Below are 12,393 nucleotides of genomic sequence, written 5' to 3' on the forward strand. Positions count from 1 at the left end.
CTCTGGCCTGGCACCTCACAGCCCCCGGCGCCTCTGGGCCTGGCACCTCACAGCCCCCGCACATCTGGGCCTGGCACCTCACAGCCCCCGCACATCTGGGCCTGGCACCTTACAGCCCCCGCACTTCTGGGGCTGGCAACTCACAGCCCCCGGCGCCTCTGGCCTGGCACCTCACAGCCCCCGGCGCCTCTGGCCTGGCACCTCACAGTCCCTGGCGCCTCTGGCCTGGCACCTCACAGTCCCCGGCGCCTCTGGCCCGGCACCTCACAGCCCCCGGCGCCTCTGGGCCTGGCACCTCACAGCCCCCGGCGCCTCTGGCCTGGCACCTCACAGCCCCCGCACCTCTGGGCCTGGCACCTTACAGCCCCCGCACCTCTGGGCCTGGCACCTCACAGCCCCCAAATCTCTGGGCCTGGCACCTCACAGCCCCCGGCGCCTCTGGCCCGGCACCTCACAGCCCCTGGCGCCTCTGGGCCTGGCACCTCACAGCCCCCGGCGCCTCTGGCCTGGCACCTCACAGCCCCCGGCGCCTCTGGGCCTGGCACCTCACAGCCCCCGGCGCCTCTGGCCTGGCACCTCACAGCCCCCGGCGCCTCTGGCCTGGCACCTCACAGCCCCCGCACCTCTGGGCCTGGCACCTCACAGCCCCCGCACTTCTGGGGCTGGCAACTCACAGCCCCCGGCGCCTCTGGGCCTGGCACCTCACAGCCCCCGGCGCCTCTGGCCTTGCTGCATCAGTTATGAAAGTAGAACGGTTGCTTGAGCCCTGGCACCTCGGTCGTTGCAAATTAAGCCCTGAGTGCGGGTGAAACGAGGCCTGGCGACCAACGGGCCCGGGAGCCACCAACGGGCCTTTTGCAGACAGGCCGAGCCGCGTGTGGCAGACGCTGCATTCGAACCAGGGCTGCGGATTCCCGGAATCGGCCTGGCGCCCTGCCCGCGTCTTCGAGAAGCAGCCTCAGCCCCTCCGCAGGGAGCCGCCCCGGCAGCAGGCTTGACCCCTCACTCACGAGCCCAGAGCGTTCCCGCCGGCGTGCGCCAAGGGGCCATTCGAGCCGGCCCAGAACTGGAAGGGGCGGCTGTGAAGCAGCCGTCTGGCCCCAGGCTCCCAGCGGGCACGGGCAGGCTGGAGAGAAGCTGACCCCAGCGGCGCGGCTTTGATCGGACCCACACACTGAGTTTCTGGGAAGGGGAGGGGGCCCTGGGGCAGCACTGGCTGCTGGGCGGACCAGGACCAGCTCTTTGCCACTCGGAGCTCGGGTCCTTCCCAGCCACTGGCAAAGGGGCTGCAAAAGAAAGGTGCCTGTCAAGGTTCCTCCCCCACTCTGAACTCTAGGGTACAGATGTGGGGACCTGCATGAAAAACCTCCTAAGCTTATCTTTACCAGCTTAGGTCAAAACTTCCCCAAGGTACAAAATATTCCACCCTTTTGTCCTTGGATTGGCCGCTACCACCACCAAACAAATACTGGTTACTGGGGAAGAGCTGTTTGGACACGTCTTTCCCCCCAAAATACTTCCCAAAACCTTGCACCCCACTTCCTGGACAAGGTTTGGTAAAAAGCCTCACCAATTTGCCTAGGTGACTACAGACCCAAACCCCTGGATCTGAGAACAATGAAAAAGCATTCAGTTTTCTTACAAGAAGACTTTTAATAAAAATAGAAGTAATTAGAAATAAGAAATCCCCCCTGTAAAATCAGGATGGTAAATACCTTACAGGGTAATTAGATTCAAAACATAGAGAACCCCTCTAGGCAAAAACCTTAAGTTACAAAAAAGATACACAGACAGAAATAGTTATTCTATTCAGCACAATTCTTTTCTCAGCCATTTAAAGAAATCATAATCTAACACATACCTAGCTAGATTACTTACTAAAAGTTCTAAGGCTTCATTCCTGGTCTATCTCCGGCAAAGACAAAATGTAGACAGACACACAAAACCTTTGTTTCTCTCCCTCCTCCCAGCTTTTGAAAGTATCTTGTCTCCTCATTGGTCATTTTGGTCAGGTGCCAGCGAGGTTACCTTTAGCTTCTTAACCCTTTACAGGTGAGAGGAGATTTCCTCTGGCCAGGAGGGATTTTAAAGGGGTTTACCCTTCCCTTTCTATTTATGACACGCCCCCCAAATCTCAGCTAGGGTGAAACACTGGCTGGGATTTCTTCCTGGAGCTCTAGGAAAACAGAGTTAATAAGACACATGCATCTCTAAATATGCTACCAAGTACATAAAGACTAACAATATTTTCCACATCTCAAGGACGATTTTAACCAGTTGAGTCTGGGAAACTTTCACGTGAGAGTGCATCAGCCACTTTGTTAGAAGCTCCTGAGATGTGTTGGATGTCGAAATCAAAATCTTGGAGAGCTAAACTCCACCGAAGAAGTTTTTTGTTATTTTCTTTGACGGTGTGAAGCCACTTCAGTGCAGCATGGTCGGTTTGCAGGTGGAAACGCCGTCCCCAAACATATGGGCGTAGCTTTTCCAGAGCGTAGACAATGGCGTAACATTCTTTTTCAGTGATTGACCAGTTGCTTTCCCTCTCAGACAGTTTTTTGCTGAGAAACACTACAGGGTGGAATTCTTGATCAGGTCCTTTCTGCATTAAAACTGCTCCCACACCACGCTCGGACGCATCTGTGGTTACTAGGAACGGTTTGTCAAAGTCTGGGGCCCTTAGTACAGGGTCAGACATGAGTGTCGCTTTAAGCTTGTTAAAGGCCTTCTGACACTTTTCGGTCCACTGCACAGCATTTGGCTGTTTCTTTTTGGTTAGGTCTGTCAGTGGGGCGGCGATTTGGCTGTAGTGCGGTACAAATCGTCTGTAATAACCGGCCAAGCCTAAAAAGGATTGAACCTGTTTCTTTGACTTTGGGACAGGCCACTTTTGGATAGCATCCACTTTGGCCTGTAGGGGGCTGATAGTTCCTTGACCCACCTGGTGTCCAAGGTAAGTCACTTTGTTTAGGCCTATTTGACACTTCTTAGCCTTAACAGTTAGTTCTGCCTCCCTTATGCGCTCAAGGACTTTTTGTAGATGTTCCAGGTGGTCTGCCCAGGAATCCGAAAATATGGCCACATCATCAAGGTAGGCGACTGCATATTCTCCTAATCCCGCTAGGAGACCATCTACAAGTCTTTGGAAGGTGGCGGGTGCATTTCGCAGCCCGAAAGGGAGTACATTAAATTCATACAGCCCGAGATGTGTGGTGAAGGCTGACCTTTCCTTGGCAGATTCATCTAGCGGTACCTGCCAGTACCCCTTGGTTAAGTCCAAGGTAGAGATGAACTGGGCCCGTCCCAGTTTCTCTAATAGTTCATCTGTGCGTGGCATTGGATAGTTGTCTGGGCGAGTTACAGCATTTAGCTTACGGTAGTCCACGCAAAAACGTATTTCCCCATCTGGTTTGGGAACTAGAACCACTGGAGATGCCCATGCACTTTCAGAGGGGCGGATTACACCCATCTGTAACATATCCTGGATCTCCCGTTCTATAGCAGTTTTAGCTTGAGGAGACACTCGGTAAGGTTGGACTCTAATTGGGCGAGCATTACCTGTGTCAATGGAGTGGTATGCCCGTTCAGTCAGTCCTGGGGTGGCTGAGAACGTTGGCGCGTAGCTAGTGCACAGCTCCTGGATCTGCTGTCGCTGCATACGCCCAAGGGTCATGGAGAGGTTCACCTCTTCCACACCACCAGCACATTTCCCTTCGTAGTAGACACCTTCAGGCCACTCAGCGTCGTCTCCTCCCTGGGCTGTAAACTGACAAACCTTTAATTCTCTGGAATAAAAGGGCTTTAGAGAATTAATATGGTACACCTTAGGCTTTCGGTTGAAGGTGGGGAATGCTATGAGATAATTAACAGCTCCCAGGCGCTCCTGGACCGTGAATGGCCCTTCCCACGATGCTTCCATTTTATGGGCCTGGAGCGCCTTTAAGACCATGACCTGGTCCCCTACTTTGAAGGAACGCTCTCTGGCATGTTTATCATACCAGGCTTTTTGCTCTTTTTGAGCATCCTGTAAGTTTTCTTTAGCAAGGGCTAAAGAGGTTCGGAGGGTGTTTTGTAGGTTGGTTACAAAGTCCAGAATGTTAGTTCCTGGAGAAGGTGTAAATCCCTCCCATTGCTGCTTCACCAACTGCAATGGCCCCTTAACCTCACGGCCATATACAAGTTCAAATGGGGAAAACCCTAAACTGGGGTGTGGTACAGCTCTGTAGGCAAAGAGCAACTGCTGCAACACTAGGTCCCAATCATTGGAGTGCTCATTTACGAATTTACGTATCATGGCCCCCAAAGTTCCATTAAACTTCTCCACCATGCCATTTGTTTGATGGTGGTAAGGAGTGGCAACCAAGTGATTTACCCCATGAGCTTCCCAAAGGTTTTTCATAGTTCCTGCCAGGAAATTAGTCCCTGCATCTGTGAGGATGTCGGAGGGCCAACCTACCCTGGCAAAAATGTCTGCTAGTGCCTGGCACACACTGTTAGCCCTGGTGTTGCTTAGAGCTACTGCTTCCGGCCATCGGGTGGCAAAATCCATGAAAGTCAGTATGTACCGCTTTCCTCTGGGTGTCTTTTTCGGAAAAGGACCCAGAATATCCACAGCTACTCGCTGAAATGGAACTTCAATGATGGGGAGTGGCTGGAGAGGGGCTTTGACCTGGTCTTGGGGCTTTCCCACTCTTTGGCACACCTCACAAGACTGGACATAGGTAGAAACATCCTTGCCCATTCCCTCCCAGTGGAATGACCCCCCCAAACGGTCTTTGGTCCGGTTCACCCCAGCATGACCACTAGGGTGGTCATGGGCTAAGCTCAAGAGCTTGGCCCGGTATTTAGTTGGAACTACCAACTGTCTCTGAGGATGCCAGTCTTCCTGGTGTCCACCAGAAAGAGTTTCCTTGTATAAAAGTCCTCTTTCTACAACAAACCTGGATCGATTAGAAGAGCTGAGAGGCGGTGGGTTGCTCCGTGCCGCCGTCCAAGCTCTCTGGAGGCTTTCATCTGCTTCCTGTTCGGTCTGGAACTGTTCCCTCGATGCTGGAGACATCAGTTCCTCATTGGATTGTGGACCTAGGCTTGGTCCCTCTGGAAGCGATATAGGGGATGGAGCTGTTTCTGTTGACTGTGAACCGCTCTCCGCTGGTGCACTATGTTGGGATTCAGGCTCCGGCTGAGCCTCTTGTGTCGGGTTATCGGCTGCTGCCAGTTCAGGTTCGGTGGGGCCCTCTGGTGTTGAGGTTGCAAGTACTGGATTCAGTGCTGACAATGGGTCTGGTGTTGGTTGTTCGGCTGGTTCCGGTTCTGGGACTGGTTCCATCTGGGTCTCTGGGACTGGATCCACTACTGCTGTTGCAGACATTGGCCTGGGGTCCGGGTCCATCACCTCTGACCGGGTCCTGATAGAAGTTTCCGGAACAGAGCTAGGCCTCACGGCTTGTTTAGCCTGGCTGCGGGTGACCGTTCCCACCCTCTTGGCCTGCTTCACATGATTGGCCAAGTCTTCCCCCAACAGCATGGGGATGGGATAATCATCATAGACTGCAAAAGTCCACATTCCTGACCAGCCCTTGTACTGGACAGGCAACTTGGCTGTAGGCAAATCGAAAGAGTTGGACTTGAAGGGTTGAATCGTCACTTGGATCTCTGGGTTGATTAACTTGGGGTCCACTAAGGAAGCATGGATAGCTGACACTTGTGCTCCGGTGTCCCTCCACGCGGTGACCTTCTTCCCGCCCACACTCACAGTTTCCCTCCGCTCCAAGGGTATCTGGGAGGTATCTGGGCCTGTGGACCTCTGGTGCGATTCCGGTGCAATGAACTGTAATCTGTTGGGGTTCTTGGGGCAGTTGGCCTTTACATGCCCCAGCTCGTTATATTTAAAACATCGTCCAGCTGACGGGTCACTGGGGCGAGGAGGGTTGCTGGAGAACGGGGTGGTGGGACGATAAGGGGTCTGGAGGGTTCTTTGGGAGGTAGGTGGGGCTTTGGGCGGCCCCCGGTAATAGGGTGTGGCCTGGGGTTGTCCCTTCTGGTCTCCGCTCCAACTGCGACCAGTTTTTTTCTTCTCTGCCACCTCCACCCATCTGGCTCCAATCTCTCCTGCCTCGATTACAGTTTTGGGCTTCCCATCTAGGATGTACCTTTCTATTTCTTCAGGAACACCCTCTAAGAATTGTTCCATTTGCATTAGGAAGGGCAAATTTACTGGAGATTCAACACTTGCTCCGGATATCCAGGCATCCCAATGTTTCACAATGTGGTAGGCATGTCGGGTAAATGACACGTCTGGTTTCCACCTTAGGGCTCTGAACCTCCGACGAGACTGCTCGGGTGTTATCCCCATTCTGACTCTCGCCTTGGATTTAAACAGTTCATACTTGTTCATGTGTTCTTTAGGCATTTCAGCTGCCACCTCAGCTAAGGGTCCACTGAGCTGCGGCCTCAGCTCTACCATGTATTGGTCAGTAGAGATGTTGTACCCAAGGCAGGCCCTTTCGAAGTTTTCTAAGAAGGCCTCAGTATCATCACCTGCCTTGTAGGTGGGGAACTTTCTGGGATGGGGAGTGGTACCTGGAGAAGGATTGCTAGGGTTTGTTGGTATATTCTGCTGAGCCTTTACCTTCTCCTCCTCCAGTGCATGCTTCCTCTCTTTTTCCTTCTCCTCCTCCACATGCTTCCTCTCTTTTTCCTTCTCCTCCTCCACATGCTTCCTCTCTTTTTCCTTCTCCTCCTCCACATGCTTCCTCTCTTTTTCCTTCTCCTCCTCCACATGCTTCCTTGCCTCCATTTCCCTCCTGTGGGCAGCCTCCTGTACCTCCTTTTCCAGCTGCATGAGTTCTATCTGTCTTTCATGTTCCTTTTGTTTTTCCTCAGCCTGAAATCTGGCTAATTCCATCTTTTGTTGTGCTGTGGATTCTGTCATCCTAACCTCTCTGTTTTTAACTAACTTTACACCCGAGGCTTAGAAATAAACAAACAAAACTTGGCTGTAAAATTTTGCTGTGCTGGAATAGAATACCTATTCTCTGATAGTGATTGTCAGCCTACAGAAAAAGACAATTCCCTTGTCTCTGCTCTGGGCCCAAATCAAAGCAAAAACTTCCAACTACTTTGAAACCTGTTTACCCAGCCCAAAGAAAAAACAAGTTTCCTTTTTAAACTTGTGCTCCTTGTAAAAAATCAAAATCCAAAAAAAAACCCCTGCCACTTTTGTCTCCAGGCAAATGGGTAGAACACCCCTCCTTCTATTTACTTTTAGGGAAACAAAAAACTCTGGGTTGGAAGACTGTGAATTTCCCTGCAGGAGTTAAGTACCCTGCCTCCAGGCAAAGAAAACCTGCAATTCACAAAGATAATCCCCTTTTGTCTCTGCTTGGCCACAAAGCAGAGAAAAACAAGCTGCTTTCAGTTTCAGCAGCTTCTGGACTTCCTTTTTTTTTAAAATCTGTATTTCTAGTTCAAAAAAATCTCAACTGGATCTCAAAATGATTTCAGGTTAATCCCACCACTATGCCACCATGTCAAGGTTCCTCCCCCACTCTGAACTCTAGGGTACAGATGTGGGGACCTGCATGAAAAACCTCCTAAGCTTATCTTTACCAGCTTAGGTCAAAACTTCCCCAAGGTACAAAATATTCCACCCTTTTGTCCTTGGATTGGCCGCTACCACCACCAAACAAATACTGGTTACTGGGGAAGAGCTGTTTGGACACGTCTTTCCCCCCAAAATACTTCCCAAAACCTTGCACCCCACTTCCTGGACAAGGTTTGGTAAAAAGCCTCACCAATTTGCCTAGGTGACTACAGACCCAAACCCCTGGATCTGAGAACAATGAAAAAGCATTCAGTTTTCTTACAAGAAGACTTTTAATAAAAATAGAAGTAATTAGAAATAAGAAATCCCCCCTGTAAAATCAGGATGGTAAATACCTTACAGGGTAATTAGATTCAAAACATAGAGAACCCCTCTAGGCAAAAACCTTAAGTTACAAAAAAGATACACAGACAGAAATAGTTATTCTATTCAGCACAATTCTTTTCTCAGCCATTTAAAGAAATCATAATCTAACACATACCTAGCTAGATTACTTACTAAAAGTTCTAAGGCTTCATTCCTGGTCTATCTCCGGCAAAGACAAAATGTAGACAGACACACAAAACCTTTGTTTCTCTCCCTCCTCCCAGCTTTTGAAAGTATCTTGTCTCCTCATTGGTCATTTTGGTCAGGTGCCAGCGAGGTTACCTTTAGCTTCTTAACCCTTTACAGGTGAGAGGAGATTTCCTCTGGCCAGGAGGGATTTTAAAGGGGTTTACCCTTCCCTTTCTATTTATGACAGTGCCCTAGCAGTGTTCACTGCAACCCCCCCTGCCCATGTCCATGCCACCCTCTCTGGGACTGGGCCTCCCCCCGTCCTCTTCCCCACAACCCCCCAGAGCCCACCCAGCCTGGTATCCTGCCTGCACCCTGGCTTCATGCTCCCCCCACCACAGGACATCAGAGCGGCCAGACTGGGTCAGTCCGAAGGTCCCTCTAGCCAAGGATCCTGTCTTCCGACAATGGCCGGTGCCAGGTGCCCCAGAGGGAATGAACAGAACAGGCCATCGGGGAGTGATCCGTCCCGTCGAGAAGTACTTGCGCACTCACCGAGTCCAGCTGGGCTGGGTGGCAGCTGGGCTGGAGAGCCCCCGGGGGCTGGCTGGGACCGTGGTGAGACGGGGCAAGTGACCCAGGACTTCCCATTTGTCACTGGCTTGGTGCAATCTCATTGCTGATCACACCCCCTGCGTGGGCGTCTGTCCGGAGGTCAGCACTCACAGGCGGGAGCTGCTCCAGCCAGCCTGAGAGGGGGATTGAACCAGGGAAGTGGGGCAGTCGCCAGCTATCGCTGTCTCCCAGCCCAGCCTGGCTGCCTCTGGGGAAGATGCTTTAGCTAAACACAAGGGCTCAACCCAGGGGGAACTGGACGAATGTCTCGGATCTGTGCTCTGCTCCTGGGCCTTTCTGGCATTCACCTCTTTGCAGGCCCTCCTCTGGGGCTGGGGACACATGGCCCCTCTCCCTGCTTGACTCTATGGGGTGGGAGGACCCTGGGGCGAAGCTAGCAGGAGGAGAGACACATCCCACTTCCCCCACCTCGCTGCACTCTGGCCCCCTCAGCGGAGCTCCCAAAGCTGGGGTACTCCCAAGGCCCCCAGCTCACCCCCCCCCGCACCCGACGGGGCCCGCTATGTTCCAGTCCACATGCCCAGTCGCCCAGCCTTCACCCGCCCCACCCAAGGGGTCACAGCTCGGAGTGTCTCCCTCCAGCACGGCTCGGACCCAGGCAAGAACCGCTGGCCCATCCGCGCAGGGAATGGGCTTGGTTTGGGGGACCGTGGAGAACGGGGGAGGAGCGAGGCCCCTCAGCTGGTGGGAACCCGCCCAGCCCCATGGACTTCACTTCGCTGCCCCAGCAGAGCCAGGGGGATTTCCAGCCCCTGCAGGGTCTGGAGTGGGGGAGGACGGGGCAGAGCAAGGGGTCCCAGTTTGATCACGGTCCGCTGGCCGAGGGATGGAGCTATGGGATGGAGCTGCCGGGTGGGGTGGGGGGCGGGGACATGGCTGTGCTGCCAGGTCCGGCAGGGAGGGGGCTGGGTAAGTCTCTCCCACCAGGGTGCAGAGGAATGGGAGATGCCACCAAGCAGCTGTCCCTGGGAGCAGGGGGTGCCTCTGGGTGGGGGGGGGATGCGTGATACAGGACTGCTGAAGGGGGGACACCTGGGCCCTCTGCAGCTCGGGGCCCCCGGCTGCTGACTGCAAAACCCCACAGAGCGCCAGGGAGAGGCCGCTGCCCCAGCCAGCACACAGCACCAGGTCCCCCGGGAAGGCTGGGGCCACGCTGCCCTAGGACACTGGAGCGCCGCCAACTGCCTGGCCGACGGGAAGGCGCGAAAGGCCCTGGGGGGATTTGAACCCGCAGCTCCGGGGAGCGCGAGCGTCCCGCAGGGGCTGCTGTGAGCGCTGCTTGAGGCACCGTGCCAGGAGTCAGGCTGCCTGGGTTCCATTCCAGGCTACCACAGACTCACGCTGGGACCTTGGCAAGTCTCTGCCTCGCCCTGTGCCTCAGTTTCCCCCGCTTGTGGCAGGCTGCAGGAAGCTGAGTGCGTCAATGTACTTTGGGATCCTTAGGTGGAAGTGGCTGGAGGGGGGCAATCATCTGCCCCCAGGGATCTGGAATGACCCCTGCTGTCCCCCCCAGACGGTGGCACCATCCCTGCCACCCCGTGGAGCATGCCAGCTATCTGTAAAAGGCCCGTCACCATGGCGTTTAGGCAGCAGCTGAACACAGGGAAATCAAGGCTCCCAGGGGCAGCAGCTCCTGCCTGAGAAGCTGGGAAGGGTGGCAGGAGACCCAGGGCCTGATCCCCCACGGTGCTGAGCGCCTGCAGTGCCATGGGCGGTGGGTGCTGAGCCCCTCTGAGAGAGATCAGTCCTGGAGCCGAAAGGGGGCGGGAACAGGGAGAGCCCTGGGAGCTGCCAGTGCCCAGACGGCCATGGGGGGCTGCAGCTCAGAGTGCCTGGCACTGCCCGGCCTGGGTGCGTTACAGAGCCCGAGAGATTAACTCAGGCCACAGGAGACCAGCTGGGAAACTGTCCCAATCCGCTAAGCACCGACCTTGCGAGAGCAATAAACCCAGCAGGAGCCAGCCCCATCCAGCCAGGCATGTCCCCCACATACACCCCAGCTCCCTGCAGGTACCTCTCGGCTCTGCCTGGACGGTGCCCAGCGCTGCGTCTGCAGGAGGCACCATAGCCGCAGGGCAGCTGCCCAGCAAGGCCCCAACACCCCCAAATCCCCGGAGTTGCTGCCGAAGCGGCTCCCTTACCAGCGGCCGGTGCCTCCCGCAGCAGCTGGCTCCCCTCCTCCGGTCCCCCTCTCTTCCCGGGGCTCTGTCCCAGGCTGCGGGCGCTCAGGGCAGCTCCTGACCCAGCGGCTGAGCTTGCCAGGAGCAATGATCTCCCAGTGGCTCAGCCCTGCCCAGCTCCCACTCTCTCCTTAAAGGCACAGAGCCAGGAGCTCCCTGGTCACCTTGCCACTTGGCAGGCTGCTCAGCTGCCTGGAGGGATGGCACAGGGAGCTGCTCCCTGGATGCCTGGCTGTGCATGGAGAGGAGACCCCCCCTCTCCACCGGCCTCCCCCCCAGCCAGGGACTCGCCTTCCCCACAACAGATGAACTCACCTGGGCCTGGATCCCTTGTAAGAATCTCCTGGCCTTGTTTTCACTTAATGCTCTGCCAGCCAGGACGCCGGGGTTCCGTCCTCCATCCTGGTCTCTTGTACCGGTGCAGGCGGCAGCCGCCGGGGACGGAGACCACAGCTGGCGGGATCACCGCAGTCTTGGGACCACCAGCAGACCAACCCGAGGGACGAGCCTTCGTGGCTAGTACCCCCTTGTCCCCCAACAGCATGGATGGAAGGGGAAGTCTGAGCGTGCCCTGGGCCAATGGCAGAGCCGGGTCGGGGACTGGGCCGCTGTCCGCTCTGGGGTCTGCCAGGGTAGCTGTGGTCTGGGGGTCGCTCCCCCGCCCACCCCACGCTGCGGAGCGGCCAGGGCTTCCAGCCAGGTACAAGCTGGGTCCCGTCTAACCGGGCCGTAACGCTGCAGTTCGAGCTGGGCCAGGAACAGTCCGGGATTGAGCTGCTGAGACACCTGCCCCTGCAGCGTCAGCCAGGATTGAGGTTCCAGCCCTTTAGCAGGGGCGAGCATCAGCTCAGAGGTCACCCGGAGCTGGAGCCAGCTCTGAGCTTAGGTTTCATTAGCAAATGTAATTGCTGGCCTTGTACCAGCACCTGCACTGCAGGGTTTGATCATCCCCTGGGCTGGCTCCAGTTTAGACAGAAGGGGGTGTTGTGGGTTATGGAAATGAGCAGAAATAAATAAAGGAATGAAGCTGGGGGGGGATAGATCCAGTGAAATGAACGAGAACAGAGCTATTGGAAATGTACAAAGAACTTCCTTTCACAAGGGACTGACCATGGCTGGGTGGCCGGCATGTTTGGTGTGCCCTCCTGCAATTCACCGCCGGCGCTGCAAAGCGGGGACCCACAATCACTGCAAACCCCGGGGGGTTCGACCTCCCTGCCAGGAACTGGCACCGGAGCCAGGCCCGGGGGGTGTTACCCCCACGTAGGGCAGGACGCAGAACCGGCAGCGGGACGCTGAAGTCTCATTCACAGTCCGGGGTTGTTTTTCTCCCAGGGAAAACTACAGGCCCAAGGGAGTTGTACGCAGAGCAGGCTGGGGGGGCTCACGGCTTTAGTGCCGGTGTAGCGAAGGATGCTGCTCTGCGTAGGAATGTGCTACCGGGCGCACTTATCGATCCGTATAGATTGTAAGAAA

The 12,393-nt window shown here is 55.3% G+C and overlaps 1 protein-coding gene across 1 annotated transcript in view; it reads right to left on the minus strand.

Moving 5' to 3' along the window:
- PLCD4 (phospholipase C delta 4) overlaps positions 1-11,003 on the minus strand; it is a 29,756-nt gene extending 18,753 nt beyond the window's left edge. Inside the window, exon 1 of the mRNA XM_074967013.1 lies at positions 10,879-11,003. The gene's annotated coding sequence lies outside the window, so the exon portion shown is untranslated. The remainder of the gene's footprint in view (positions 1-10,878) is intronic.
- Positions 11,004-12,393: the final 1,390 nt, after the last annotated feature.

Source organism: Natator depressus, chromosome 11 (assembly GCF_965152275.1).
Source record: "Natator depressus isolate rNatDep1 chromosome 11, rNatDep2.hap1, whole genome shotgun sequence".
Classification (NCBI taxonomy): domain Eukaryota; kingdom Metazoa; phylum Chordata; order Testudines; family Cheloniidae; genus Natator; species Natator depressus.